Source organism: Trichechus manatus, unplaced genomic scaffold, assembly GCF_000243295.1.
Source record: "Trichechus manatus latirostris isolate Lorelei unplaced genomic scaffold, TriManLat1.0 scaffold00013, whole genome shotgun sequence".
NCBI classification, from domain to species: domain Eukaryota; kingdom Metazoa; phylum Chordata; class Mammalia; order Sirenia; family Trichechidae; genus Trichechus; species Trichechus manatus.
This window is the reverse complement of record NW_004443949.1, coordinates 21,391,270-21,396,777: the sequence shown is the minus strand read 5'-3', so window position 1 is coordinate 21,396,777 and position 5,508 is coordinate 21,391,270.

Here is a 5,508-nt window from a genome sequence, read left to right as displayed (position 1 = left end):
GTCATGGGGTTGTTAACCAATGTCATAAAACAATATGTGTACTGACTGTTTAATGAGAAACTATTTGTTCTGTAAACCTTCATCTAAATTACAATTTAAAAAAATTTAAAACAAAATAAAGTAATTTTTGACCGTTTGGTCTCATACAGGTAACTTTTTTAATTGTATATTAGATGAGGGTTTACAGAACAAATTAATTTCTCATTAAACAATTAATACACATATAGTTTTGTGACATTGTTTCAAAGAGACTAATCTTAACTAAACACCCTCAGGGAAGAATTGTGAAAAAATACAGCCACAACTCTATTGGATTTAAAAGGAAATTACATAGAGAAAAGAAAATTTCTTTTGGACCATCCAGTTAAATAACACTTAATTCTAGCAGCTTTAAAATACCCACTCTCTCCTACTGAAAGCAAACCTGCCTTGCAGAAAATGTGTATCAGTAATTATAGATCAAGGCACTAGCAAAAAAATGGGATTCAAAATGTGTAATAACTTAGAATCTGTTTTTTATAACAGATGTCACAACATGCTTTCAAATTATTGAAACATATATTAATAGCAACCACTTTTCTTTAAAAAAGGGGGGCCTCTTAATCATATTTTTATATAGACTTAAAAGAATGAAATAACCCCCTTTTAACTAAATATAATTTTAGTATCCCTATCAAATTTGATCAAGATGTTTATCCATAAATATAGATAAATAGTAAGACAATTAACTCCTTCTCCTATAAATCAAATCTGGACAAATGATATACTAGTCAAGTACAGAATTGGTAATGCAGTTTTTAGTTTAACTGCTCTAGTCTTGAAAATAACCTAAACTGGATAGCTACAAATCCATTTTCTGTTTTCTTCCCAAATACCTGCTTAGTCCCATAAACTAGATGCTTCTGCACTTGAGATCCCTTCCCTGAATATATCAAAAGGCCAGAGATCCTGCTGTCTTCCAGGATTTCTGTCTTATGTGAGGGACCCTGGAATGGAAGAAGCCGTTGGGATCCTGTGTGTCTCAGCCATGGTGCCTGATGCAGTCATTCTTGCTCAAGGAACATTCCCAGTCCTCCAGAGCAGCCTCAGATACTGACCACTATCAAGCTCCATTCTCAGCCGTCCCGTTGATTTTCTGAGAGATTCCCGTCTTCTAAAATTACCCAGAGTCAGAGTCTGTTGCCAAGAACCCAAGAACCCTGAAATAAGCACTAAGTAAGAACACACATTGGAAACTCTGGTAGTGGTTAAGTCCTATAGCTGCTAACCAAGAGGTCGGCAGTTCAAGTCCACCAGGCGCTCCTTGGAAACTCTATAGGGCAGTTCTAGTCTGTCCCATAGGGTTGCTATGAGTTAGAATCAACTCGATGGCAATGGATAAGAACACACATTAAATACAGTATTTGCACTCTGGGCAAGTACTGTATGTGGGTCGTTTTGTTGATCAGTGAGTAAAGAGGTTGCAAGGACGCTGAATTCCCAGACAGAAAAATCACCCTGAGCCCTATCTAGCAGAATGGCAAGGGCTTAGAAAACATCTTTTCAGACACATTGCAGGTTATTGGGAAGTGACAAAACCCAGAAAAACAAACCCATTGCCGTCAAGTTGATTCTGACTCATAGCAACCCTATAGGACAGAGTAGAACTGGCCCATAGGGTTTCCAAGGAGCGCCTGGTGGATTCGAACTGCTGATCCTTTGGTTAGCAGCCGAACTCTTAACCACTAGCCACCAGGATTTCCGGGAAGTGACAAAAGGGGCCCCAAAAAAAGAGAGTTTCACAAGTTCATATGAAAAGCTGACAAAGACCCAGAACATAGCAGAACCTGTAGAGATTTAAAGGCAATTAAGTGACAAAAAGCACAGAAGTCCAGGATTTCATTATGGAGAGAATAGAAGAGAAAAAAAAAAGATACTTCAGATCTATTGGTATGTTCTGAAATTTCATCAATACCTTCAATGGCATGTCAATTAAAATGGGCGCAAGAACTCAAATAGCAAAGAAGTGAGTTGCCTCTGTGTGTTGGGAAAGTTTGTATTTTATGCTGCATATTTGAAGAATATTGTATCTAACTATTAAATATATGTGCAGTTTCTATGCTAAAATGGATAATGATATTTTATTGTTTATCCTTTGTGACTCCTTTAATAGTTAATAATTATCCTGATTCCCCATATCATCCAACAATAAGGAAATCGCTTTGTTGATTCAGAGAATTAACTTAATGTTGCAGAGTTTAAAGTCTTCTCTTCTATAAACTTATAATATCCTTCCTCTCCCTGTGCAGTAAGTTTGATTTAATTATCTCCCAGAAATCAGTAAACGTACTTTTTTTGTCTTTGCTTGCCTTTAATCCTTATTTGATGAAAGCACCACAGACCTAATTGGACTGGGTTTAGCTCTACCTCCTCAATTCTAAATATCAGAGGCATCAGTGGGACTGCTCGGGTGGTTTTAACAGCTTCTTGGATTCAATAGACTGTTCTAAGATAATCAGTAAATCGGTATAATCCACAGAATGCCAGTTATTCCTTCCATTCCTGCGGCCCCGGACTGCCACACGCCCCACATCGCTGTGAGCACAGGCTCCTTTCTCTTTAACAGTTCTCACCAGCAAGAAAAGGGAAGATATTTATAGAAATGAAGAGGGTGTGTGAAACCTATTATTCCCCATTCTAATAGGCTGGAATCTTTTTCAGTCTTGGACCTTTGAAAAGACTTCAAGTGCTATTTGATTGTAACTCTGCAGTATTGACAAGAAAGGGCTCACTAAAAACTTAAGCACTTAAAAAGGAAAAAGAAAAAAAGAACCATAGGCCTCTATCAACACATATTTTTAAAGAAGTTACAGGCATCATTGTGATGCTTTTATCAACAAGTGAGCTTTTAAGGTACCAAATGAAATTGAAAGACAGAAATAGAGAGAGAGAAAGAGAACAGTTCTCTTAGCTCCAAGTGGGCGTAATATTACACCAAAATCATTTTCTCATCGGTAGGTATTTCTGGGGTCTCCATGATACCCACATAAGGAAAAACTGAAACATAGGCAAAGTTGGTGCGGGGAAACACAGACTTCAACATTACCCTGCATCAAACCAAGTATTCCAAGTCTTGTGTTGACCACCTAGCTATTCAGGTATTCATTTTTGTGTGGTCAACCCTTTCTAGTAGTCCCTCATACTCCCACACTTTCACAAACACTTCCTCAAGTCCTTGCTCTCTAAGAGAATTATTCAGAGAAATTGACAGGTGCAGAGAGATACCCACACTGGTTCTTCATCAGTGGCTGCTACTTATAGACGACTGTGGGTTTTGCATGGGTGTGTTGCCATATTTGAATTTAAATTACATAGAATAGAGGACAATTTTCTGTGAATAAGAGGTAAGGAGCATGATCCAGATAAGATTTCTGTTCACTGTAACACATAGGAATTTTGCCTTGTGAGTATATAAGAAAGTGAGGATCAGGCAATCAATAGGTCTACTCAAAATGGACAAGACAGGAGCTGTAAGGTAACAGAGAAGGCTTTTAGGAGCACCGTGAGGCATCATTACATATACCGTGATACGAATTGCATGTAATTGTTGCTTACTTGTTTATGCTGTTCTGAGACTCTCATTTCCCTCCCGGTGTGCCCTCAAATCTATTAATGCCTAGAATACACAAATGACAAGAATCTCTGTATGCATTTTTAAGTGTAGGTCAAATGCCCCAACTCCAGTCCCAACCACACTAATATCTTCAAAATGTAATAGCTCCTTAACTCAATGCATTGTCCAAAGATGAGAATTCCAGACCTGTGAAGGATATTATTTTGGGTAGCTGAGAATTTTCTTTGACTTTACCCAGTGATTTGTTCCATATATATAGAGGAATGGCCCCACTGAGGACTGAGATAAAAATCACCTAACTTCTCACTCAGGGATTTACATGGAAGGCTGATTTCAACAGTATGAAGCTATCTACAGAAAGGGGCCCTGCTGGCACAATGGTTAAGTGTTCTGCTGCTAACTGAAAGGTTGGTGGCTCAAACCCACCAGCTACTTGCTCCTTGGGAGAAAAGACCTGGCAATCTCTTCCTGTAAATATCACAGCCTAAGAAACCCTATGGAGCAGTTCTACTGTGCCCTATAAGGTTGCTACGAGTCAGAATTGACTCAATGGCACCTAACAACAACAACAACAGCTCTTGAGAGCACCTAGAAGGCCTTGGTCAGGCTATAAATTCCAGGAGTTTCCATAGATCCAGAAAACTTGTCAATGGGAATTTGTTCCTGAAGGTGTGTGTTGAACTGCCTGATACAGTGCAAATAACCCGTTATGGTTAATGCTATGTGTCAACTTGGCTTGGCTGTGATTCTCAGTGGTTGTGGCAGACACTGTAATAGTAGCTTTTCCTTAATGTAGTATAATGTAATCACCTCCCATGAGGTGATCTGATGTGATCATCCAGTTAAAAGCGGAGTTTCTTTGGGAGGTCGTGGCATGTCTCCAGTATATAAATGGATGTTCTGGGCAAAGCTTGTTCTCTCTCTTGACTCTGCACTCTTCTCATCACCTGACCTCCAGTTCTTGGGATGTAAGCCTGCAGAAGCCTCCAGTCTCCCGTCTGACCTGCAGATATTGGATTCGCCAGCCCCTGCAACTCTATGTTCCAGCAGAGGTCTCCAGACCACTGCCTGACTCACAGATTTGGGACTTGCCAGCCCCTACAATGAGTGAGCCATTTCCTTGAAGTAACTCTCTATCTATATGTGTGTGTGTATATATATATATATATATATATATACACACACACATATATATATGTATCTATACGTTTCACTGGTTTTACTTCTCAAGAGAACTCAGACTAAGACATCCATATAACAGATTTTATAAAGATTTGTTTATCAGATATCTCTCCAATCAACAGGGCTAGACATAAGCCCAGGAGAGGCACCAGGGAATAGGGGAAGACACATAATGAAAGGAAAGGAGCAGGTGGCCAAACAATGTCACTTCCTTCACAGTTGTGCCTGGGGGCTAGCCCTGTGACTCTTTTCCCCTTGGACTTCCATACCAGCATGTTCCTAGATGGCATTTTGCATAACTTAGATGATGGGGCAGGGGGAACCATGAGATGAGAGATCTGCACAAATATTCTCTCAGAGACAAAAGTCTTGTTCACTGAAGGCAGCTGAGGGAAAGAATTGAGATCTATAAAAAAAGGAAAAATAATTTTTTTCTCTTCTTGTTCCAGTGATCAACCCCTTCAAACCATCTGCCACCTCTTCTTCTCTAACCTGCTGACTACTAAAACCTCTGCTTCTGATCTTGAAGGCCAAGTGAACATTCAGCCAAAAAACAAGGGTGTGGGTTACAATGGCCTTTCACCACTCATCACAGTCCACAGCAAAAGCTATTTAAGAAAATACTCCCCCATGACCTGCTGGGTAGCTGGGTCAGACGCAGCGATATCACCGATTTAAAGCCTATTAAGCGACTCATAAATTTATAGATGAGA